General features: G+C 41.4%; 1 pseudogene; it reads right to left on the bottom strand.

Moving 5' to 3' along the window:
- Positions 1-27,972, bottom strand: part of LOC129867187 (phospholipid-transporting ATPase IA-like) — a 152,555-nt pseudogene that overhangs the window by 108,190 nt on the left and 16,393 nt on the right.

The raw sequence follows: 27,972 nt of genomic DNA, 5'->3' as shown, positions 1-27,972 counted from the left end.
GAGTGATTGCGATTGCGTCGTCTGTGGACCTATTGTGGCGGTAAGCAAATTGGAGTGGATCTAGGGTGTCAGGTAGGGTGGAGGTGATATGGTCCTTGACTAGTCTCTCAAAGCACTTCATCAAATCAAATCAAATCAAGTTTATTTTATATAGCCCTTCGTACATCAGCTAATATCTCGAAGTGCTGTACAGAAACCCAGCCTAAAACCCCAAACAGCAAGCAATGCAGGTGTAGAAGCACGGTGGCTGGGAAAAACTCCCTAGAAAGGCCAAAACCTAGGAAGAAACCTAGAGAGGAACCAGGCTATGAGGGGTGGCCAGTCCTCTTCTGACTGTGCCGGGTGGAGATTATAACAGAACAAGATGTTCAAAATGTTCATAAATGACCAGCATGGTAAAATAATAATCAGGAATAAATGTCAGTTGGCTTTTCATAGCCGATCATTAAGAGTTGAAAACAGCAGGTCTGGGACAGGTAGCACGTCCGGTGGACAGGTCAGGGTTCCATAACCGCAGGCAGAACAGTTGAAACTGGAACAGCAGCAAGGCCAGGTGGACTGGGGACAGCAAGGAGTCATCATGCCCGGTAGTCCTGATGCATGGTCCTAGGGCTCAGGTCCTCCGAGAGAGAGGAAGAAAGAGAGAAGGAGAGAATTAGAGAGAGCATACTTAAATTCACACAGGACACTGGATAAGACAGGAGAAGTACTCCAGATATAACAAACTGACCCTAGCCCCCCGACACATAAACTACTGCAGCATAAATACTGGAGGCTGAGACAGGAGTGGTCAGGAGACACTGTGGCCCCATCCGATGATACCCCCGGACAGGGCCAAACAGGAAGGATATAACCCCACCCACTTTGCCAAAGCACAGCCCCCGCACCACTAGAGGGATATCTTCAACCACCAACTTACAATCGTGAGACAAGGCCGAGTATAGCCCACAAAGATCTCCTCCACAGCACAAACCAAGGGGGGCGCCAACCCAGACAGGAAGATCACGTCAGTAACTCAACCCACTCAAGTGACGCACCCCTCCTAGGGACGGCATGAAAGAGCACCAGTAAGTCAGTGACTAAGCCCCTGTAATAGGGTTAGAGGCAGACCTACTGACCTACAATCATATGACCTACTGAAGAGATAAGTCTTCAGTAAAGACTTAAAGGTTGAGACCGAGTCTGCGTCTGTCACATGGGTAGGCAGACCATTCCATAAAAATGGAGATCTATAGGAGAAATCCCTGCCTCCAGCTGTTTGCTTAGAAATTCTAGGGACAATTAGGAGGCCTGCGTCTTGTGACCGTAGCGTACGTGTAGGTATGTACGGCAGGACCTAATCGGAAAGATAGGTAGGAGCAAGCCCATGTAACGCTTTATGGGTTAACAGTAAAACCTTGAAATCAGTCCTTGCCTTAACAGGAAGCCAGTGTAGGGAAGCTAGCACTGGAGTAATATGATCAAATTTCTTGGTTCTAGTAAGGATTCTAGCAGCCGTATTTAGCACTAACTGAAGTTTATTTAGTGCTTTATCCGGGTAGTTGGAAAGTAGAGCATTGCAGTAGTCTAACCTAGAAGTAACAAATGCATGGATTAATTTTTCTGCCACATTTTTGGACAGAAACTGTCTGATTTTTGCAATGTTACGTAGATGGAAAAAAGCTGTCCTTGAAACAGTCTCGATATGTTCGTCAATAGAGAGATCAGGGTCCAGAGTAACGCCGAGGTCCTTCACAGTTTTATTTGAGACAACTTTACAACCATCAAGATTAAATGTCAGATTTAACAGAAGATCTCTTTGTTTCTTGGGACCTAGAACAAGCATCTCTGTTTTGTCTGGGTTTAAAAGTAGAACGTTTTCAGCCATCCACTTCCTTATGTCTGAAACACAGGCTTCTAGCGAGGTCAATTTTGGGGCTTCACCATGTTTCATTGAAATGTACAGCTGTGTGTCATCCGCATAGCAGTGAAAGTTAACATTATGTTTTCGAAAGACATCCCCAAGAGGTAAAATATATAGTGAAAACAATAGTGGTCCTAAAACGGAACCTTGAGGAACACCGAATGTACAGTTGATTTGTCAGAGGACAAACCATTCACAGAGACAAACTGATATCTTTCCGACGGATAAGATCTAAACCAGGCCAGAACTTGTCCGTGTAGACCAATTTGGGTTTCCAGTCTCTCCAAAAGAATGTGGTGATCGATGGTATCAAAGGCAGCACTAAGGTCTAGTAGCACGAGGACAGATGCAGAGCCTCGGTCTGACGCCATTAAAAGGTAATTTACCACCTTCACAAGTGCAGTCTCAGTGCTATGATGGGGTCTAAAACCAGACTGAAGCATTTCGTATACATTGTTTGTCTTCAGGAAGGCGGTGAGTTGCTGCGCAACAGCTTTTTCAATTTTTTTGGAGAGGAATGGAAGATTCGATATAGGCCGATAGTTTTTTATATTTTCTGGGTCAAGGTTTGGCTTTTTCAAGAGAGGCTTTATTACTGCCACTTTTAGTGAGTTTGGTACACATCCGGTGGATAGAGAGCCGTTTATTATGTTCAACATAGGAGGGCCAAGCACATGAACCAGCTCTTTCAGTAGTTTAGTTGGCATAGGATCCAGTATGCAGCTTGAAGGTTTAGAGGCCATGATTATTTTCATCATTGTGTCAAGAGATATAGTACTAAAACACTTAAGCGTCTCTCCCGATCCCAGGCCCTGGCAGAGCTGTGCAGATCCAGAACAGCTAAGGCCTGGAGGAATACGCAGATTTAAAGAGGAGTCCGTAATTTGCTTTCTAATGATCATGATCTTTTCCTCAAAGAAGTTCATGAATTTATTACTGCTGAAGTGAAAGCCATACTCTCTTGGGGAATGCTGCATTTTAGTTAGCTTTGCAACAGTATCAAAAATAAATTTTGGATTGTTCTTATTTTCTTTAATTAAGTTGGAAAAGTAGGATGATCGAGCAGCAGTGAGGGCTCTTCGATACTGCACGGTACTGTCTTTCCAAGCTAGTCGGAAGACTTCCAGTTTGGTGTGGCGCCATTTCCGTTCCAATTTTCTGGAAGCTTGCTTCAGAGCTCGAGTATTTTCTGTATACCAGGGAGCTAGTTTCTTATGACAAATGTTTTTCGTTTTTAGGGGTGCAACTGCATCTAGGGTATTGCGCAAGGTTAACCTTTCACGGGTATCTACCCCGGATCCGGGATCACCCCCCCCCCCCCCCCCCCCCCACACTGATTAGCATCGCTAGCATAGCGTCACAATTAAATAGTAGCATCTAAATATCATTAAATCACAAGTCCAAGACACCTAATGAAAGATACAGATCCTGTGAATAAAGCCACCATTTCAGATTTTTAAAATGTTTTACAGGGAAGACACAATATGTAAATCTATTAGCTAAACACGTTAGTAAAAATCACCATTTTTCTTGTCCACCATTTTCTCTCAACATCAGTAGCTATCACCAATTCGGCTAAACTAAGATTTTGATAGCCACTAACCAAGAAAACTCATCAGATGACAGTCTGATAACATATTTATGGTATAGGATAGGTTTTGTTAGAAAAATGTGCATATTTCAGGTATAAATCATAGTTTGCCATTGCAGCCAGCATCACAAATCTCACCAAAGCTCCTAGAATTACTAGAGACAGCAACTTGTATTACCAATTTACTCATCATAAAACATTTCTTAAAAATACACAGCACATAGCAATGGACAGACACAGATCTTGTGAATTCAGACAACATTTCAGATTTTCTAAGTGTTTTACGGCGAAAACACAATAAATCGTTATATTAGCATACCACATACGCAAACGCTTTACGAGCACTGATTCTAGCCAAAGAGAGCGATATCATATCATCGCCAAAATATATTAATTTTTTCAACTAACCTTCTCAGAATTCTTCCGATGACACTCCTGTAACATCATATTACACAATCCATATACAGTTTGTTCGAAAATGTGCATATTTAGCCACCAAAATCATGGTTAGACAATGACAAAAGTTGCCCAGCTGGTCAGACAATGTCGTGCGCCATATTAGACAGTGATCTAGTCGTATACATAAATACTCATAAACGTGACTAAAAAATATAGGGTGGACAGCGATTGATAGACAATTTAATTCTTAATACAATCGCTGATTTACATTTTTTTAATTATCCTTACTTTTCAAAACAGTTTGCGCCAAGCGAAGCTACGTCTGAAAAGATGGCGTCAAAAGCCATTAACATTTTTCGACAGAAACACGATTTATCATAATAACTTGTTCCTACTTTGAGCTGTTCTTCCATCAGAAATCTTGTGCAAAGAATCCTTTCTTGGGTCTAATCTTCTTTTGGTCGAAAGATGTCCACTTGTCCGTCGAAATGCCCACTAACGTACGACCGGGACCCCGAAATGTGCCCAGCGCGTCAAAGTGCACAACAAAGCAATGCCTCAAAATCGCACTAAAAGGATATAAATTGCTATACAACGGTTCAAATTAACTACCTTATGATGCTGTCAACACCTATAACGGGTAAAAACATGATAGGAGAAATATTACTGCCTACACTAATGTTTGGAAAAAGAGCAGTGCGGTGTCCAACGCGCATCCGGTGCAGCTGGAAAAGAGTTCCTACCTACAGGATTTTTTCATTTATAGTGGCTGTGATTGCGCAATCGATACCATTCAAATCGTCATCACGTAAAGGCATCCAGGGGAAGACGTAAGCAGTGTCCGTATCCTGATAGCGTTCACAGTCGCCTTTAAACTGACTCCAGATCAGGGGCCAAAATGTGTGAAATCTGACTCCATGTCAGGGAAATTGCTGTAGAATGAGTTCCGTTCCACTCAGAGACAAAATTCCAACGCCTATAGAAACTATAGAGTGTTTTCTATCCAATAATAGTAATAATATGCATATTGTACGAGCAAGAATTTAGTAGGAAGCCGTTTAGTCTGTAATGCAATTATGCTAATGAGAAAACAGCACCCCCTGTAGTCGCAAGAAGTTAAATTGAGATCCTCAGAAGGAGTCTGGAAGGGCTTCAAGGAATTTTTGTGTTGTCTGAGAATTTATAGCACAACTTTTGATGCTCCTTTGTTGGGGTCTGAGCAGGTTATTTGTTGCGATTGCAAACGTAATATAATGGTGGTCCGATAGTCCAGGATTATGAGGAAAAACATTAAGATCTACCACATTTATTCCATGGGACAAAACTAGGTCCAGAGTATGACTGTGGCAGTGAGTAGGTCCAGAGACATGTTGGACATAACCCACTGAGTCGATGTTGGCTCCGAAAGCCTTTTGGAGTGGGTCTGTGGACTTTTCCATATGAATATTAAAATCACCAAAAATTTGAATATTATCTGCTATGACTACAAGGTCCGAATGGAATTCAGGGAACTCAGTGAGGAACGCTGTATATGGCTCAGGTGGCCTGTAAACAGTAGCTATAAAAAGTGATTGAGTAGGCTGCATAGATTTCATGATTAGAAGCTCAAAAGACGAAAACGTCTTTTTTTTTTTTGTAAATTGAAATATGCTATCATAAATGTTGATGATGGAAATCATCATGATGGAAATCATGATGATGGAAGTGAGTGCTACGGGGCGATAGTCATTTAGCTCAGTTACCTTCACTTTCTTTGGAACAGGAACAATGGTGGTCTGCGCATGCTCTGAGGACGCGGCTGGGTATGCTGTCTGGGCCGGCAGCCTTGCGAGGGTTAACACGTTTAAATGTTTTACTCATGTTAACACGTTTAAATGTTTTACTGGCTGCAGTGAAGGAGAGCCCGCAGGTTTTGGTAGCGGGCCGTGTCAGTGGCACTGTGTTGTCCTCAAAGCAAGCAAATAAGTTGTTTAGTTTGTCTGGGAGCAAGACATCGTGGTCCACGACGGGGCTGGTTTTCCTTTTGTAGTCCATGATTGACTGTAGACCCTGTCACATACCGCTCTGTGTCAGAGCCGTTGAATTGCGACTCTACTTTGTCTCTATACTGACGCTTGTTTGTTTGCCTTGCGGAGGGAATAGCTACACTGTTTGTATTCGGTCATGTTTCCCGTCACCTTGCCCTGATTAAAAGCAGTGGTTTGCGCTTTCAGATTTGTGCGAATGCTGCCATCAATCCACGGTTTCTGGTTGGGGAATGTTTTAATAGACGCTGTGGGTACAACATCACCAATGCACTTGCTAATAAACTCGCTCACCGAATCAGCGTATTCATCAATGTTATTGTCCGACGCTATGCGGAACATATCCCAATCCACGTGATCGAAGCAATCTTGAAGCCTCGAATCAGAATGGTTGGACCAGCGTTGAACAGACCTGAGCACGGGCGCTTCCTGTTTTAGTTTCTGTCTATAGGCTGGGAGCAACAAAATGGAGTTGTGGTCAGATTTTCTGAAAGGAGGGCGAGGGAGGGCTTTATATGCGCCGCGGAAGTTAGAATAACAATGATCCAGGGTTTTGCCAGCCCGGGTCGCGCATTCGATATGCTGCTAAAATTTAGGGAGCCTTGTTTTCAGATTAGCCTTGTTAAAATCCCCAGCTACAATAAATGCAGCCTCAGGATATGTGGTTTCCAGTTTACATAGAGTCAAATTAAGTTCTTTCAGGGCCGTCAATGTGTCTGATTGGGGTGGGATATACACGACTGTGATTAACCTGTTGAGGATGGGGGCGCTGTTGTGACTATTTATGCTAATCGTGTAATTTTTGAAACGGCTTCCCACAAAATCCTTGATCGTACAATATGCATATTATTATTATTATTGGATAGAAAACAGTCTATAGTTTCTATAGGAGTTGAAATTTTGTCTCTAAGTGGAACAGAGCCCATTCTACAGCAATTTCCCTGACATGGAGTCAGATTTCAGAAATTTTGGCCACTGTTCTGGAGTCAGTTAAAAGGGCACTGTTATTGCTATGACTATACGGACACTGCTTACGTCTTCCCCTGGATGCCCTTACGTGATGACGATTTCAATGGGGTCGATTGCGCGTTCACAGGCACTATAAATTAAAAAACCCTGTAGCTAGCAAGTCTTTTCTTGGTGCGTAACGCGCGTGGAGGACACCGACCCGCTCCTGTTCCAAGCGTTAGTTTAGCCTGTTATATTTCTCCGGTCATCTTTTTACTCGTTATAGGAGTTAAAAACATCATAAGGTAGATAATTTAAAGCGTTTTATAGCAATTTATATCCGTTTAGTGCGATTTTGGGACATTTATTTTTGAAACGCTGTGAATAGCTGGGCACGCTTTTCAGTTCATCCCGAACGCAGTTGGCATTTCCACATGGCAAGAGGACAGCTTTCCACCAAAAGACGATTACTCCCAAGAAAGGATCCTTTGCCCAAGATACTGATGGAAGAACAGCTCAAAGTAGGACATTTTTATTATGATAAATCGTGTTTCTGTCGAAAAATGTTAGTGGCTTAGGACGCCATGTTTTTTGACGTAGCTTCGCTTGGCGCAAACTGTATTGAAAAGTAAGGATAATTTAAAAAATGTAATTCCGCAATTGTATTAAGAATTAAATTGTCTATCAATCCCTGTCCACCCTATATTTTTTAGTCACGTTTATGAGTATTTATGTATAAGAGTAGATCACTGTCTAAGTGGCGCAAGGACATTTTCTGACCAGCTGAGCTACATTTCACATTGTCTAACCATGATTTTGGTGGCTAAATATAAACATTTTCGATCAAACTCTATATGGATTGTGTAATATGATGTTACAGGAGTGTCATCTGAAGAATTCTGAGAAGGTTAGTGAAAAAATTAATATATTTTGGCGATGTTGACTTTTATCGCTCACTTTGGCTAGAATCAATGCTGGGCTGCTATGTGCTATGTGCTATGCTAATATAACGATTTATTGTGTTTTCGCTGTAAGACACTTAGAAAATCTGAAATATTGTCTGTATTCACAGGATCTGTGTCTTTCGATTAGTGTATGCTGTGTATTTTTACGAAATGTTTGATGATTAGTAGTTAGGTAAACACGTTGCTCATTGTAATTATTCTAGTCCATTTGTGACGGTGGGTGCAATTGTAACCTATGCCATCAACCTGAAATATGCACTTTTTTCTAACAAAACCTATCCCATACCATAAATATGTTATCAGACTGTCATCTGATGAGTTTTTTTCTTGGTTAGGGGCTATAAATATCTTAGTTTAGCCGAATTGGTGATAGCTACTGGTGTTGGTGGACAAATAAAAGATGGTGGATTATGCTAATGTGTTTTTAGGTAATAGATGTACATCTTTACATATTGTGTCTTCCCTGTAAAACATTTTAAAAATCGGACATGTTGACTGGATTCACAAGATCTGTGTCTTTCATTAGCTGTATTGGACTATAATATTTTTTAAAAAAATTTTTTTTGAATTTCGCGGCACTGGTTTTTCAGTGGGGGGGGGGGGGTGTGCCGCTAGCGGCACGCTCATCCTAGACAGGTTAAGATTGAAGAGAATTCTCTTGGTAGATAATGCAGTCGGCATTTGATTGTAAGGAATTCTAGGTCAGGTGAACAAAAGGACTTGAGTTCCTGTATGTTGTTATGATCACACCACGTCTCAATAATCATAAGGCATACACCCCCGCCCTTCTTCTTACCAGAGAGATGTTTGTTACTGTTGGCGTGAAGCGTGAAGAAGCCAGGTGGCTGTACCGACTCTAATGATGTATCCCGATTGAGCCATGTTTCCGTGAAACAAAGAACGTCACAATTTCTGAGATCTCTCTGGAAGGCAACCCTTGCTCGGATTTCGTCTACCTTGTTGTCAAGAGACTGGACATTGGCGAGTAGTATGCTTGGGAGCGGTGCGCGATGTGCCCGTCTACGGAGCCTGACCAGAAGACCGCTCCGTCTGCCCCGTCTGCCCCTTGTTTTGGATTGCCGGCTGGGATCCGATTCATTGTCCTGGGTGGTGGACCAAACAGAGGATCTGCTTCGGGAAAGTCATATTCCTGGTTGTAATGTTGGTGAGTTGACGTTGCTCTTATATCCAATTGTTCCTACCGACTGTATGTAAAAAAAACTAATATTTCCTGGTGTAACAATGTAAGAAATAACACATAAAAAAACAAAATACTGCATAGTTTCCTCGGAACGCGAGGCGGCCATCTCTGTCGACGCTGGAACTCTCCAGGATACCCGGGCCAGGTCAATTAGAAAGGCCTGCTCGTTGAAGTGTTTTAGAGAGCGTTTGACAATGATGAGGGGTGGTCGTTTGACCGCAGACCCTTTACGGACACAGGCAATGAGGCAGTGATCGCTGAGATCCTGGTTGAAGACAGCAGAGGTGTATTTAGAGGGCAGGTTGGTCAGGATGATATATATGAAGGTGCCCGTGTTTACGGATTTTGGGTTGTACCTGATAGGTTCATTGATAATTTGTATGAGATTGAGGGCATCTAGTTTAGATTGTAGGACGGCCGGGGTGTTAACCTGTTTGGCGTGCAAGCCCGACGTCCGTACACTTATGACAACAGCCACTTCAAGTGCAGGGCGCGAAATTCAAAATATATATATTTTTTAAATATTTAACTTTCACACATTAACAAGTCCAATACAGCATATGAAAGGTACACATCTCGTGAATCCAGCCAACGTGTCCGATTTTTAAAATGTTTTACAGGGAAGACAAAATATGTAAATCTATTAGCTAACCACGTTAGCAAAAGACTCCACTTTTATTACTCCATCAGTTTTTGACTCCATCAGTAGCTATCACAAATTCGGCCAAATAAAGATATAAATAGCCACTAACCAAGAAACAACCTCATCAGATGACAGTCTGATAACATATTTATTGTATAGCATATGTTTTTTTCAAAAAATGTGCATATTTCAGGTATAAATCATAGTTTACATTGCAGCTACATTCAGAAATTGCACCGAAAGCAGCCATAATATTTACAGACACCAACGTCAAATACCTAATTACTCATCATAAAACAAAAAAAAATACATAGTGTACAGCAAATGAAAGACAGGCATCTTGTGATGCCAGACAATATTTCCGATTTATTAAGTGTTTTACAGCGAAAACAAAATGTAGCGTTATATTAGCTTAGCACAATAGCCAGAAACACTTGGGCGCCGGCGACTACGACAGATATATGAAACAACATCATAAACTGGGTCTTACTTTTGCTGATCTTTCATAAGAATGGTGAACAAGGTGTCCTTTGTCCAGATGAGTCGTTGTTTGGATTCAGACTGGCAACTTTCTCTCTCCATTTAGCAAGCGCGCTAGCCGGGTTGCACGGATCTCTCCATGTAAACAAACGGAAGAGAACGGAACACGGCAAAACTCCCGAAAAAATATGAATAATCTGATGAAACTATATTGAAAAAACATACTTTACGATGATATGGTGACATGTATCAAATAAAATCAAAGCCGGAAATAATAGTCGCCTATAACGTCAGCAAAACAAAATGCAACCCCACTGTCCAAATCGCGTTCTTCAGAGTACCGGAAATGGGTACACGTCATTCCAAGAGGATTTATTCCATCCCAGATCGAGATAATCACCTAATTTCTTCTCTCACAGCCTTCTTGACACCCAGAGGAAGGTGTATGACGTGCATGTAAACTATTAGCTCTTGTGCCCATTTATAGGCAGGAAGAGGAAGAGAGCATCGATTTCAGACTTTGAACTTCCGGGTCAGGAAAAGTGCTGCAGAATGAGTTCTGTTTCACTCAGAGAAATAATTCAAACGGTTTTAGAAACTAGAGAGTGTTTTCTATCCAATAGTAATAATAATATGCATATTGTACGAGCAAGAATTGAGTACGAGGCCGTTTGAAATGGACACATTTGATCAGGCTACTCAATACTGCCCCTTGCAGCCATAAGAAGTTAACCTGTCTAGGATCAGCGTGGCGCTAGCGGCACACCCCCCCCCCCCCACTGAAAAACCAGTGCCGCGAAATTCAAAAAAAATATTTTTTAAAATATTTAACCTGTCTAGGATCAGCGTGGCGCTAGCGGCACACCCCCCCCCCCCCCACTGAAAAACCAGTGCCGCGAAATTCAAAAAAAATGTTTTTTTTAAATATTTAACTTTCACACATTAAAGTCCAATACAGCTAATGAAAGACACAGATCTTATGAATCCAGTCAACATTTCCGATTTTTAAAATGTTTTACAGGGAAGACACAATATGTAAAGATGTACATCTATTACCTAAAAACACATTAGCATAATCCACCATCTTTTATTTGTCCACCAACACCAGTAGCCATCACCAATTCGGCTAAACTAAGATATTTATAGCCCCTAACCAACAAAAAAACTCATTAGATGACAGTCTGATAACATATTTATGGTATGGGATAGGTTTTGTTAGAAAAAAGTGCATATTTCAGGTAGATGGCATAGTTTACAATTGCACCCACCATCACAAATGGACTAGAATAATTACAATGAGCAACGTGTTTACCTAACTACTAATCATCAAACATTTCGTAAAAATACACAGCATACACGAATCGAAAGACACAGATCCTGTGAATACAGACAATATTTCAGATTTTCTAAGTGTCTTACAGCGAAAACACAATAAATCGTTATATTAGCTTAGCACATAGCAATTAGCAGCCCAGCATTGATTCTAGCCAAAGTGAGCGATAAAAGTCAACATCGCCAAAAGATATTAATTTTTTCACTAACCTTCTCAGAATTCTTCCGATGACACTCCTGTAACATCACATTACAACATGCATATACAGTTTGATCGAAAATGTTTATATTTAGCCACCAAAATCATGGTTAGACAATGTGAAATGTAGACAAGCTGGTAAAGAAAACGTCCTTGCGCCACTTAGACAGTGATCTACTCTTATACATAAATACTCATAAACGTGACTAAAAAATATAGGGTGGACAGGGATTGATAGACAATTTAATTCTTAATACAATTGCGTTATTACATTTTTTAATTTATCCTTACTTTTCAATACAGTTTGCGCCAAGCGAAGCTACGTCAAAAAACATGGCGTCCTAAGCCACTAAAATGTTTCGACAGAAACACGATTTATCATAATAAAAATGTCCTACCTTGAGCTGTTCTTCCATCAGTATCTTGGGCAAAGGATCCTTTCTTGGGAGAAATCGTCTTTTGGTGGAAAGCTGTCCTCTTGCCATGTGGAAATGTCAACTACGTTCGGGATGAACTGAAAAGCGTGCCCAACTTTTCACATCGTTGCAAAAATAAATGTCCCAAAATCGCACTAAACGGATATAAATTGCTATAAAACGCTTTAAATTAACTACTTTGTGATGTTTGTAACTCCTATAACGAGTGAAAAGATGACCGGAGAAATATAACAGGCTAAACTAACGCTTGGAACAGGAGAGGGTCGGTGTCTTCCACGCGCGTTACGCAGCAAGAAAAGACTTGCTAGCTAAAGGTTTTTTTCATTTGTAGGGCCTGTGAACGAGCAATCGAGCCCGTTGGAATCGTCATCACGTAAAGGCATCCAGGGGAAGACGTAAGAAGTGTCCGTATAGTCATAGCAACGACAGTGCCCGTTTAAATGACTTCAGAAAAGTGGCCAACGTTTCTCAAATCTGACTCCATGTCAGGGAAATTGCTGTAGAATGGGCTCTGTTCCACTTAGAGACAAAATTTCAACTCCTATAGAAACTATAGACTGTTTTCTATCCAATAATAATAATAATATGCATATTGTACGATCAAGGATTTTGTGGGAAGCCGTTTAAAAAATTAGCCACATTAGCATAAATAGTCTAAACAGCGCCCCCATCCCCAACACATTAAAGTCCAATACAGCTAATGAAAGACACAGATCTTGTGAATCCAGTCAACATTTCCGATTTTTAAAATGTTTTACAGGGAAGACACAATATGTAAAGATGTACATCTATTACCTAAAAACACATTAGCATAATCCACCATCTTTTATTTGTCCACCAACACCAGTAGCCATCACCAATTCGGCTAAACTAAGATATTTATAGCCCCTAACCAACAAAAAAACTCATTAGATGACAGTCTGATAACATATTTATGGTATGGGATAGGTTTTGTTAGAAAAAAGTGCATATTTCAGGTAGATGGCATAGTTTACAATTGCACCCACCATCACAAATGGACTAGAATAATTACAATGAGCAACGTGTTTACCTAACTACTAATCATCAAACATTTCGTAAAAATACACAGCATACACGAATCGAAAGACACAGATCCTGTGAATACAGACAATATTTCAGATTTTCTAAGTGTCTTACAGCGAAAACACAATAAATCGTTATATTAGCTTAGCACATAGCAATTAGCAGCCCAGCATTGATTCTAGCCAAAGTGAGCGATAAAAGTCAACATCGCCAAAAGATATTAATTTTTTCACTAACCTTCTCAGAATTCTTCCGATGACACTCCTGTAACATCACATTACAACATGCATATACAGTTTGATCGAAAATGTTTATATTTAGCCACCAAAATCATGGTTAGACAATGTGAAATGTAGACAAGCTGGTAAAGAAAAAGTTCTTGCGCCACTTAGACAGTGATCTACTCTTATACATAAATACTCATAAACGTGACTAAAAAATACAGGGTGGACAGGGATTGATAGACAATTTAATTCTTAATACAATTGCGTTATTACATTTTTTAATTTATCCTTACTTTTCAATACAGTTTGCGCCAAGCGAAGCTACGTCAAAAAACATGGCGTCCTAAGCCACTAAAATGTTTCGACAGAAACACGATTTATCATAATAAAAATGTCCTACCTTGAGCTGTTCTTCCATCAGTATCTTGGGCAAAGGATCCTTTCTTGGGAGAAATCGTCTTTTGGTGGAAAGCTGTCCTCTTGCCATGTGGAAATGTCAACTGCGTTCGGGATGAACTGAAAAGCGTGCCCAACTTTTCACATCGTTGCAAAAATAAATGTCCCAAAATCGCACTAAACGGATATAAATTGCTATAAAACGCTTTAAATTAACTACCTTATGATGTTTTTAACTCCTATAACGAGTGAAAAGATGACCGGAGAAATATAACAGGCTAAACTAACGCTTGGAACAGGTGCGCGCCGGTGTCCTCTAGGCTCATGACGCAGCTCCCAAAGAATGACTAGCTTCAGGGTTTTTTCATTTGTAGGGCCTGTGAACGCGCAATCGACCCCGTTGGAATCGTCATCACGTAAAGGCATCCAGGGGAAGACGTAAGAAGTGTCCGTATAGTCATAGCAACGACAGTGCCCCTTTAACTGACTTCAGAAGAGTGGCCAACATTTCTCAAATCTGACTCCATGTCAGGGAAATTGCTGTAGAATGGGCTCTGTTCCACTTAGAGACAAAATTTCAACTCCTATAGAAACTATAGACTGTTTTCTATCCAATAATAATAATAATATGCATATTGTACGATCAAGGATTTTGTGGGAAGCCGTTTAAAAAATTAGCCAAATTAGCATAAATAGTCTAAACAGCGCCCCCATCCCCAACAGGTTAAGCATGTCCCAGTTCAGGTCACCTAACAGTACGAGCTCTGAAGATAGATGGGGGCAATCAATTCACATTTGGTGTCCAGGGCACAGCTGGGTGCTGAAGGTGGTCTATAACAAGCGGCAACTGTAGGAGTAATTGACATATGTAGGTAGATATCACACTATTAAACAATAGACAGGTGTACACTAGAAAACAGGAGAAGGCAGACGTGAGTGCATTTGCCATTCTGGTAAATACAGGAAACCAAAGATTAGCAGATGGCCAAAGTCATACGTGCTTTAACGTGCATGTATGGAAAAAGCAGGACACCATTATGAAGATAAAATTGACAGGAACAGCCATAAGTGCTTAGGGTAAAGGCCATAAGTGCTTAGGGCAAGATAGACATATATTAATTTTAGGGGACAAGGGGGTCCTGCCCCCATTATAATCTAATCAAGAGCGGATACAGGCGTTATTGGGCGTAGACAAGCAGGAAGCCTGAAATGAAGGATAATGGTGGCAGATGACCATAGGAGAAGTAGTTTAATTAATGTATGTAATGATCTCATGTGTGTGGATGTGTATAAAGAGCGAACCAGTGCTCTGGGAAGGTGTGTGTTCAGTGGGACATTCCAGATGGTTATACTATTGTAAATAAAAGCATGTTTTGATTTCACAAGTTCTGATAAAGCGTTATATTTCTGAGATGATTTTCCACGACACAACGGTGAGAGACTTGTTTCTGGAAAGGGGGATTTTTAGAAGTAGAAGCTCGAATTGTTTGGGCACAGACCTGGATAGTATGATAGAACTCTGCAGGCTATCTCTGCAGTCGATTGCAACTCAGCCCCCTTTGGCAGTTCCATCTTGTCGGAAAATGTTATAGTTAGGGATGGAAATTTCAGGATTTTCGGTGGCCTTCCTAAGCCAGAATTCAGATACGGCTAGGACATCCGGGTTGGCAGAGTGTGCTCAAGCAGTGAAAAAAACAAACTCAGGGAGGTTTCTCATGATAACATGCATGAAACCAAGGCTTTTACGGTTACAGAAGTAAAAAAATGAGAGCGCCTGGGGAATTGGAATGGAGCTAGGCACTGCAGGACCTGGATAAACCTTTACATCACCAGAGGAGGAGTAGGATAAGGGCACGGCTAAAGGCTATAAGAACTGGTCGTCTAGTGCATTCGGAACAGAGAGGAAAAGGAACAGGTTTCTGGGCGCGGAAGAATAGATTCAAGGCATAATGTAGTTGAGGTAAACCTAGGCATTGAGTGACGATGAGATAGGTTTTGTCTCTAGAGACACCATTTAAATCAGGTGAGGTCACTGCATGTGTGGGAGGTGGAACAAAAGGGCTAGCTAATGCATATTGAGCAGGGCTGGAGGCTCTACAGCAATGTTAGAGTCTGTTGTAGCCCCCTCGGATGGTTACGTCGGTAGACCATTCGTGATGGATCGGCGGGGCTCCGTGTCGGCAGTAAAAGGGGTCCAGGCCAAATGGCAAAATAGGTATTGTAGCCCAAGGAGTGGCTGATGGACCTCTTCAGCTAGCCGGGACATGAGCCTAGCACAAGGCTAGTTCCAGGCTAACTGGTGCTTGCTTCGGGACAGAGACATTAGCCCGGAGTAGCCACTCTGATAGCAGCTAGCTAGCTAGCTGCGATGATCCAGGTGAAAAGGTTCAGCGCTTGAGGTAGGAATCTAGAGATGTGGAGATTTGGTGGAGAAAAAGCAGTCCGGCATGCTCTGGTTTGAATCGCGCTGTGCAGACTGGCAGGAGTTGACCCGGCTAAGGTTAGCTGATGACCGCTAGCAGTGGCTAACTGACTACTAGCTAGTTAGCTGGCTAGCTTCTGTTGGGGGTTCCGGTTCTAAAGTGTAAAAAATAGTAGATCCATACCACATTGGGTGAGGCGGGTTGCAGGAGATATAATATATGTTGAAATTGAGGTTAAAAATATAAAAAATATACACAAAATATATACGAAGAAAAAAAATATATACACGGGACACGACAAGACAAAGACAAAGACGTCTGAACTGCTACTCCATCTTGGATTTTATAAGATAAAATAAGCAAAGAGAAACGACAGTCCATCAGGCCTTCATGGTCGAATTGCTGCAAAGAAACCACTACTAAAGGACACCAATAATAAGAAGAGACTTGCTTGTGCAAAGAAACACGCGCAATGGACATTAGACCGGTGGAAATCTGTCCTTTGGTCTGGCGTCCAAATTAGAGATTTTTTGGTTCCAACTGCCGTGTCTTGGTGAGACGTGGAGTGTGTAAACTGATGATCTCTGCATGTGTATTTCCCACTGTAAAGCATGGAGGAGGAGGTGTTATGGTGTGGGGGTGCTTTGCTGGTGACACTGTCTGTGATTTATTTAGAATTCAAGGCACACTTAACCAGCATGGCTACCACAGCATTCTGCAGCGATACGCAATCCCATCTAGTTTGGGCTAGGTGGAACTATCATTTGTTTTTCAACAGGACAATGACCCAACACACCTCCATGCTGGAGTGCTGCATCAGATGACCTGGCCTCCACAATCACCTGACCTCAACCAAGTTAAGATAGTTTGGGATGAGTCGGACCGCAGAGTGAAGGAAAAGCAGCCAACAAGTGCTCAGCATATGTGGGAACTCCTTAAAGACAGTTGGAAAAGCATTCCAGGTGAAGCTGGTTGAGAGAATGCCAAGAGTTTGCAAAGCTGTCATCAAGGCAAAGGGTAGCTATTTGAATCTCAAAAATAAAATATATTTGATTTGTCTAACACTTTTTTGGTTACTACATGATTCCATATGTGTTATTTCATAGTTTTGATGTCTTAACTATTATTCTACAATGTAGAAAATAGGAAAAATAAAGAAAAACCCTTGAATGAGTCGATTTTCTAAAACTTTGGACCGGTAGTGTATGAGAGTAAGGAGTTGCTCCTAGATGGGGTCATTTTGACATTTTCCCCACTAATGGTTAAGGTTAGTATTGGGGGAGGGGAATCTGATCTTATATCTGTACCTAGGGGAAACTTCACTCTGGAACCCTCACCTGTGCGATGGAGTTGGCGGCCTGCAGGCCCTCGTTGCCCGAGATGCCCACGCCCACGTATGCCACCTGGATCATGCCCACGTCGTTGGCACCGTCACCAATGGCCAGCGTGATCACCTTCACCTGCTTCTTTACCATCTCCACCACCTCCGACTTCTGCAGTGGGGACACCCTAAAGGAGAGTAGGAAGTGATGCAGGACATTAGAATGAGATACGTTAAAGATATGCATGATTTTTCATGGAAAGTCCACAATACACATTTCAAACTTCAGACTTTCAGCCATTTCTCAGAACATAACCAATCTAAGCTAGGCGCAGACATAAAGACAATGCTGATTAATAAAAAAGAATGCATTCTGTTGAGTTCCAAGCACATAGTGAGGAAATCATTAAAAAAAATAAAAAGGGAGTTGCAAGGTGGGTTGGTGGCAAGACAACTAACAACAAAACACGAGGCCAAGGTTGTACTTTGTGACGACCTCTTTTACAACAATATTGCTTTAGATATTAGACGAGCAATTTGTTATTTTATGGATGATAATTCTCAACGACAGATGTTTTCTTTCTACCTGTCTACTGACCTCCCCAACCCTGACCTCTGTCTGACTGGCTGACCTCCCTGGCTGCCTGCACCTGTAAAGCCACTCGTCATGTGATGGATCTGCCCCTTCATGTGGCCCCTCTTTTACGAGTTATCCAACTTTAACCCCTGAAATGACAGCCTGAGTCTTATAGGCACCTGGAGCTCCAAGCTTTCTTCTGTGTCTGCACGGGTCTAAGACATGGTATGTGTACAAAATGGCACCCTATTCCCTATATTCTCTATGCCAATTGTGATGCAACCCCATGATCTACAGCTACAGTACAAACACTTTCGAGAGAAGGTGTTGTAAACTGGATGTTGTGGTTAGGGTCTCCTGAGCACCTAAGTACTTCCTTTTATTTATGTGACCAGTGCGACACACACACCGCACCTTCGTAATTATAGCGTTGCCATTTTTTATTTTGACTACAGCGAACTACACACTAAATGATTACCTTTCAGGTCCAGTGCACGAGCCTTTGAATGTGCAGGTTTGTCCTGATTTGCTGTTATGGTACATTAGGCAAAAATTCTTGACACACATGGGAAACTTTTGAGCGTGAAAAACCCATTGGCTTTGCAGTTCTTGACACAAATTGGTGCGCCTGGCATCTACTACAAATACCCTGTTCAAAGGCACTTATATTTTGTTTTGCCCATTCACCCTCTGAATGGCACACATACACAATCCAAGTCTCAATTGTCTAAAGCTTAAAAATCCTTCTTAACCTGTCTCCTCCTCTTTATCTACACTGATTGAAGTGGATTTAGGGTTTCACCTGCATTCACTTGGTCAGCCTATGTTATGGAAAGATCAGGTTTTCTTAATGTTTTGTAAACTCGGTGTAACGCTGTTATGGGTGAATGGGCCTTACCTGCAGCATATCACTGCTTTACAATACAAGGCAAGGTCTAGGAAGTACTGCCGTGCTCCAAACGTAAGGGCGTATTTGAGAGTATTTCCGTCGATGATGAGGGCAAAATCGTTCTCCTTGTGAAGGGCGTCTCCCAGCATTCCACAGTGGTGGCTGAGGGTCTCCCTGGTTGCCTGTAAAGACACATTTTCTCATCATTAGGACTACCATATCTAAACAGAACACATTCTACAAATGACAGTGAAGTAAAGTAAATATAGTTGATGTTTTCAATGCAAGAGAACATAGCAACCTATTCTCCAGGGATTTCATTGACCTTATCATCAATACATTTATTATTTTTACAGTGCAAAAAATATGACAAGTATCATCTTTACATATGGTAAAGATTTTTCAGGCTTGCCAAAACAATTTAGGTTTGTTACAGATGATAGAACATCATGCAATATAGAACATAAGAAAATAACACAAAAATACATAAGGCACGCTCCATTAGAAACGGTTTAATGATTCATTTGGAAAAGCAAACCTTCACATGGTATCGGGCATTAATAACAAAGTGTTTCTATTCTCTCGTTGTGCAGTTCCATAATTTAGTTCTCAGCAACCAAGTACTGTACAGTTAGCTGTCTGGGTTTATGAGCCAATTTTCAGGAATGTCCCGAGCCATCTGAATTTTTTCAAATTGAAAGCCAGGAATATTTCCATTTACTGACTAAACTTGGACTATTTGAAATCCCCGCTGACTTGAATACTACGGATACTTCACATGAACAATCTGTCAGTTTAATGTTTCAAACTCTGAGAATTACACTTCAAATGGCAATTATGGCCTTAAAGAGGAGACTGTTATTCTAAGGGTTAGGGTGTACTGGTGGATGGGTCATGTTTGGCTTGGGAATGCACTGAACCTCAATATCATTTTCCCCGTAAAAAGCCACATGATTTCCCGGATCATCTGCTGGAGCGATAAGCGGGGCTAGTAAATGTATCGGCTCCCGTGAGGACAGACACCCTAGACGTATGTCATTGGGATTCGTCATCCTTTGCGTTTCATGTTGAAAACCAAGAAGATGTACGGGTCACACAAAGCATCCCTGCTAGATACAATTTCCACAGATCTCTGTTCAGCGCTGTGCTGGAGAGCCCATTCGAAAGTCCATAGTCTTAACCCGGCTTTCAAGCGTCCTCGGAGGCTCCATCTTCTATATAGTCCCTAAATCAATGAGGGTGGTTAAAAATATAAGCCCTTGCTCTTTCCACTCTCCGTTCTCTTACTAAGCTGCCATATAGCAGTTGTCCTCCATGTTTTACATGCCTATTGGACAGAATATTCAGACTCCTGGCCAAGAGACGATTACTCAAATCACAAACTGTGCAAAACGTTTGGGATGTGAACGGATGTATTCTCGCGTTGTGTTTGTGATATAGTGATACGATGACAAGCGATGTTGAAATGCCATAAATGGCGGGTAAGATTAAGTGCCATCTAATAGGAGCGGCCAAGGCCAACATCCAGCACTCAGGAAAGCCCAGGATGGAGATGGACATAGTGTAGTCATGGTGACATCATCTGTGCATCTGGAGAGAAAACCAATCAAGGATCCATTTCCAAGAGAGACCGGAACAGCTATGGATGTGCTTATAAAAGAGGGTTGGGAGGGTTCTGAGGATTGCGAGCATGTGGTTCTGGGGCCAAGGGGTTGGTTAATGGAAATAAGATATTAGACTGCTTGAAACAACATGGATGAAATGTGATCGCAGCTCTGGTAATATTTATTTGTGCAGTAGGATACATAACATCTTCTAGAGTATGTAGCTGTGCATACATTACTTCAGGAGAAGTCGCACATGCCCCAAACAGACTAAATCTTTAGGTTTAGAATTGGGATTGGAGACAGACATGCTGCTCTCAGACCACACTAATCAATGACATGGGTATAATTGGGTATAAATTGTCCATCAATTTCTGCTGCTGTTGTTGTCTGGCGAGGAATTGGTGACTGAGATGCATCCTTGTGATGGTAGTTATTGAATTAAACAAAATAAATAACAATATTTGTGTGCAGCGGTCGTCAATATTTGGTCAAGTTGGATTACGACAAAGATGCCTATAATAGAATTTTGAATGACAGACTTTCCCACTCTCTGAAAAGGACCTTCTACATTTTCTAACCAAGCTAAGGAATTCAGCCAACTTGAACAACATAATGTGCAAGTGATAACTCTAGTTCTTGCCAACATGTAATTTAAACTTTACACCAGCTGTGGTTACTATATAAAGACATTGAGAGTATTAAAAAGAGCGAGGATAGTGATATGAAGTTCAATAATTGTCCTGTACGACTAACAGCCCATAACTAAGAAGTGACTCAAACGATTGTAAAAGTAAACTCACACATAAAGAAGGGACGAAAGTCACCCCGTTTGCCCCATAGGAGTCGCAGACTCCGGCAGACTCCGGTGTGGTCTGAAGAGTGAGGTAAGGTTGAGACTCACAAGTATCTGCATCTGGGCTTGTGTGAGAGCGAGCGTATCAGCTGGGTTACAATACCTAGGTGGGCCCTTCCACCCAAAGGTATCGTCACCTCCACCCGAAGGTGGTCACACCTAACACATTGAACAGATGGCTCGGCCGGGTGTGACTATAATGAAATGCAGGGGTGACCTAGTGGTCATGAATGAGGCTTGGGAGGGGTCAGGTGAGGAGGGTTAGATAACTAAGGGCATGAACGGGACCATGCAACCCTCTCCTGGCATAACAAAGCTCTGAAACCAAAGCTTGAAGGACAATATTTTAAGAGAAGGGCCTCAAGTTTCAGAGAGAGAGAGAGAGAGAGAGAGAGAGAGAGAGAGAGGGATGAAGAGAAAGAGGGAAAGAGATGAAGAGAAATAGGGATGAAGAGATGAGGGAAAGAGATGAAGAGAAATAGGGATGAAGAGAAAGAGGGAAAGAGATGAAGAGAAATAAGGATGAAGAGAAAGAGGGAAAGAGATGAAGAGAAAGAGGGAAAGAGATGAAGAGAAATAGGGATGAAGAGAAAGAGGGAAAGAGATGAAGAGAAAGAGGGAAAGAGATGAAGAGGGATGAAGAGAAAGAGGGAAATAGATGAAGAGAAAGAGGGAAAGAGATGAAGAGGGATGAAGAGAAAGAGGGAAAGAGATGAAGAGGGATGAAGAGAAAGAGGGAAAGAGATGAAGAGAAATAGGGATGAAGAGAAAGAGGGAAAAAGATGAAGAGAAAGAGGGAAAGAGATGAAGAGGGATGAAGAGAAAGAGGGAAATAGATGAAGAGAAAGAGGGATGAAGAGAAAGAGGGAAAGAGATGAAGAGAAAGAGGGATGAAGAGAAAGAGGGAAAGAGATAAAGAGGGATGAAGAGAAAGAGGGAAAGAGATAAAGAGGGATGAAGAGAAAGAGAGAAAGAGGGATGAAGAGAAAGAGGGATGAAGAGAAAGAGGGAAAGAGGAAAAGAGGGATGAAGAGAAAGAGGGAAAGAGAGAGAGATGAAGAGAAAGAGGGAAAGAGATGAGGAGAAAGAGGGAAAGAGATGAAGAGAAAGAGGGAAAGAGAGAGAGAGAGAGATGAAGAGAAAGAGGGAAAGAGATGAAGAGAAAGAGGAAAAGAGATGAAGAGAAAGAGGTAAAGAGATGAAGAGCGAGAGAGATGAAGAGAAAGAGGTAAAGAGATGAAGAGAGAGAGAGATGAAGAGAAAGAGGGAAAGAGATGAAGAGAGAGAGAGATAGAAGCTAAAGAGGGAGAGAAATTGAATGAGAGGAGGCAGGGAGGAATGCAGCTGTGAGGACTTCTCCACATGAGCGTGGTCAATCCCTGATGGGGGCCATAAAACAGCATGCTGGCTGGCAAGCAACATGTGTGTGTGTGTGTGTGTGTGTGTGTATGTGTTACACACAAGAGTAAGAATAGACTCACATTTGACATATGTATCCAACCCTGGAACCAAAAACAGTGATTCCTCACAGGGTGAACTGGCACCACAGGGTGAACTGGCACCACTGAACACTAATGTATGGAAGTGTGTGTAGTGTACCGACTTTGTACAGTGTATGTCTGGGAATGTTTGGGTACAAGCGATTCATCACGAAATCACGATAATCAATCAAGCAGTGCAGCCATTTGCTCAAGTAGGGTCCCAATTTCCACTAAGGTATTTTAGTGCTAATGCTATGTGTCTCCTCCTAAAGCCTCTTAGTTATGGATAGACTGACCAGTTAACGTATGTGACTCAGTTGTGTTTGGTTTAGGAATGGCTAGATGGCATCCATTCAAAAAAACATGAGAGATTCCATCAAGACTTTGTGATCCATTGTTGATGTAAGTCTTGAGTAATGTAGCAAACAGGACATGACACACTTGACAGGGATTCCGAGTTGGAGGACGTGTCTCCATTAGTCTCATACAGTTCTATACAACCGTGGACACACCCAAAGAGGGCATACACCGATAAATAAAGCACAGACATATTATGCACATACGTGCACACCAACAGCGACAACCCATGTGCGTTCATGCACGCACACAGGCAAACACATACACTTCCCAGTCATTCTGCTGCCTCTAGGCCCAGTGTTCAGTCACGGCAGCTCCACCTGTCAGTGGGCATCAAGCAGAGCAGTCAATGATGTCTGAGAAAACAATGAGCCGTGGCTCACACACATTCTCCTCTGCCCTTCTGGTTTGACCCCTGATCTCTCTCTGCAATATACACACACTGCACAGAAAACTTCAGATAGGCTTGACTCAAGCTTTGATTCAGTTGACTCATTTATGGCCCAGTTCAAAGTGGAGATAAGGTTGTGCAACTCAGACTTTTGAATAAATCATGAATTTAAATCAATGTGATATTTGCGAAAAATTAATCAAGTGGATCTTAAGTCAGAAGAACACCCTTAGTTTTAGAAGAGTGTGAGAAAGACTGTGTGATTGTGTATAGCAGTTAGGGTTTCCGTCAGGAACATTTGGCGCTTGACAAGTGACCAGGAAGATTTTAATTTATCAGCCATTTCAGAAATGTATCGGTCATCCATATGCATTGGGTGCGTAACCCATTAGGCCATCCATCCACACAGCCAGCACAATCAATAAATAAGGGATATTGGCTAACTGAGTCACATTTACATGTCCTTAAAAAGCCTATAACTAATTTCAAAAACATAATTCCTTGTATTTCAAACTGTAGCATATGCAAAACCGTATAGCCTATTGTTTTATTCGTTTTTACTTTCCTAAAACAATAATTGTCCAACTCAAGGTTTAGCTGTCAGAGATTTGAGGACTAAATGCATAAGGGCATTGCATGCATAGGCCTATTGGCCTAGGCATCCACTGTATTATATGAATATATACTGTATATAAAAGGAGGAGAAGCTTAGGCCTATAGCCCCAGAGAGAGGAAGCGAGAAGAGGTATGCCGGCGGCATGCTGCGACACCGGCATACATTTCTTTATACTTGTCAGATAGGCTACTGCGTCTGCTATACAGATATAGGAGGCTAATTAGTTCATTTTCATTTAGAATCTAAAGATAAGCATTATATTGTTAGATTATAGGAGTAACTCTGGTAGACCTAAAACATTCTTCCTCATCTCAAGATCAACTGTCAGAGTCAATTGGAGAACCAGTGCCTTGTGATATCATAGGCCACACCACACCAAACCTTCACAAAAATTCTAAACATTATTAGGGGAAAATTGTTTATAGGGAAAATACAAGCAGGATATTATATTGCGGCAAACACAACATTACAGTTGGAACTTAATTTGGCTAAAGAAAATGGGTCATTAGAATGAAACAAAACACTTGTGAACTGGTTTAAACATTCACAAAAGTTTTGAACAGGCTATATTGCATCAATTACCAAGAAAGACTAATGCCTATCGTACCCAACAAATGACAGCAATAGGCTAATGACATTTATTTTACAATAGGCTTACCTAACCTATCTTAAACTAAATATGGACCACACAATTAAGACAGATCGAACGTAATTTAGCCAATGAAAATCTCTCAACAGAATGAAACAAAACACATTTTGCATATTTGTGACCCGTTTCACTAATTCACAGGAGAGCCGTTTGAACGTAAACTTATTTTTTTATCAAAATGCTTTTCTTTTTTTTTACATAAATGGCTTATTGAACATGTGAACTTTTCATATGCCTTAATAACAAACGTCCATGCCCTCTGTAAATACAAATACATTTGTGAAATTTCAAGCCTAGAATGGTTTAGCCACAGAAAAAATCAGAAATTTTCCCGCTAGCCATGATTGGCTGAGATAATGAGTGGGCTGGACATGCCGAGATATAAAATAAAAATACAATTTTATTGGTTACATACACGTGTTTGGCAGATGTTATTACGAGTGTAGCAAAATGCTTGTTCTTCTAGATCTGACAGTGCAGCAATATCTAACAAGTAATATCTAACAATTTCACAACAAATAACCTAATACACACAAATCTAAGTAAAGGAATGGAATAAGAATATATAAATATATATATATATATATGGATGAGCAATTTAGAGCAGTATAGGCTAAGATGCAATAGATAGTATAGAATACAGTATATACATACAGTATGAGATGAGAATGCCAGATATGTAAGAATTACTAAAGTGACTAGTGTTCCATTTATTAAAGTGGCCAATGATTTCAAGTCTGTATGTTGGCAGCAGCCTCTCTGTGCTAGTGATGGCTATTTAACAATCTGATGGCCTTGAGATAGAAGCTGTTTTTCAGTCTCTCGGTCCCAGCTTTGATGCTTTGCCAACGGTGATGCTGACCGCACCACCCTCTGGAGAGCCCTGCGATTGTGGGCCATACCAGGCAGTGATACAGCCCAACAGGATTCTCTCAATTGTGCATCTATAAATGTTTGTGAGGGTTTTAGGTGCCAAGACAAATTTCTTCAGCCTCCTGAGTTTGAAGAGGTGCTGTTGCGCCTTCTTCACCACACTGTCTGTGTGGGTGGACCATGTCAGTTTGCCAGTGATATGTATGCCAAGGAACTTAAAACTTTACACCTTCTCCAATGCTGTCCCATCAACGTGGATAGGGGGGTGCTCCCTCTGCTGTTTCCTGAAGTCCACAATCCTCTCCTTTGTTGAGTGAGACGTTCCTGACACAACACTCCCAGAGCCCTCACCTCCTCCCTGTAGGCTGTCTGGTCGTGGTTGGTAATCAAACATACTACTGCTGTGTCGGCTGCAAACTTGATGATTGAGTTGGAGGCATGCATGGCCACGCAGTCATGGGTGAAAAGGGAGTACAGAAAGGGGCTAAGCACGCACCCTTGTGGGGGGTTCATTTGTAGCTCTGAGTCTCTACTTTTTCCAATGTAAAAAACACAATTTCAAATGTTGCTACATAAGACCGATTTGAGCCGGTCGGTCACATTTAAAGAACTGGTTTGGATTAATAAATAGGCCTACAATAACAACAATGATATACATTAATAACAGGGAGTTACGCAAATTCTCGCAATACTTGAAGGTATTTTGACACTTCACAAATTTTCTCATGCCAAAACCGGATTACATACATACCAGTATTTATAGTGAATCAGAGTTAAATTCCAAAAAGATGTTTTCAATATCACAAAGCAAAAAACAAACAACCAAAACACCAATAGCCACTACAATGTCGAAAGATGATTTTGTCATGAGTTCAGTACCATTTGCTTGATTTTGCGGATCCACGACTATGGTGTATTGACGTTAGTCAGCATTGGCTGCTACATGATAATCAGCTTGCGTTAGCTAGCCAGTGTTAGCTACCTAGCTACCTACCTAATACCAATGGAAACCGATGCAACCATGCTGGCTAGATGACCAGTGGTGACAGTGGATTCAAGGCTTTAATATTAATATTTGGTATTTTTGGGGAATTGTATTAGGATACTCATTAGCTGCAGCTACTCTTCCTGGGGTCCACACAGAACATGAAATTTGACATAAAACTGAACATTAATAGACAAGAACAGTTCAAGGACCGAACTATACTGCACAAAATAAACACAACATGCAACAATTTCAATGATTTTACTGAGCTATAGTTCATTTAAGGAAATCAGTCAATTGTAATAAATGAATTAGGCCCTAATCTATAGATTTCACATGACTGTGCAGGGGTGCATCCATGGGTGGGCCTGGGAGGGCATAGACTCACCCACTTGGGAGCCAGGCCCAGCCAATCAGAATTCATTTTTCCCCACAAAAGAGCTTTATTACAGACAGAAATACTCCTTAGTTTCATCAGCTGTCAGGGTGGCTTGTCTCAGACGATCCCGCAGGTGAAGAAGCCGGATGTGGAGGTCCTGGGCTGGCATGGTTACACGTGGTCTGCGGTTGTGAGGCCAGTCGGACTTACTGCCAAATTCTCTAAAATGACGTTGGAGAGGGTTTATGGTAGAGAAATGAACATTCAATTCTCTTACAACAGCCTTGGTGGACATTCCTGCAGTCAGCATGCCAATTGTACGCTCCCTCAAAACTTGACACATCTGTGGCATTGTGTTTGTGACAAAACTGCACATTTCAGAGTGCCTTTTATTGTCCCAAGCACAAGGTGCACCTGTGTAATGATCATGCTATTTAATCTGCTTCTTGATATGCCACACCTGTCAGGTGGATGGATTATCTTGACCAAGGAAAAATGCTCACTAACAAGGATGTAAACAAATTGGTGTACACAATTTTAGAGAAATAAGCTTTTTGTGCACATGGAACATTTCTGGGATCTTTTATTTCAGCTCATGAAAAACAGGGAACTAACACTTTACATGTTGCGTTTATATTTTTGTTCATTTTACTTAAATTAAAAAGGTGTTAATCTTTGCAATAAACAGTAGCCTAGGCAAAGCCTACTCTCTCGCTTTCTCTCCGGACAATATGGCTGGCTATAATTTTACTTACCGGCTTTTCATTTATTTTATCAGCCAAAAG

This window comes from Salvelinus fontinalis, chromosome 2 (genome assembly GCF_029448725.1).
Source record: "Salvelinus fontinalis isolate EN_2023a chromosome 2, ASM2944872v1, whole genome shotgun sequence".
Taxonomy (NCBI): Eukaryota; Metazoa; Chordata; class Actinopteri; order Salmoniformes; family Salmonidae; genus Salvelinus; species Salvelinus fontinalis.
This window is presented reverse-complemented; position numbering and strand designations above follow the sequence as displayed.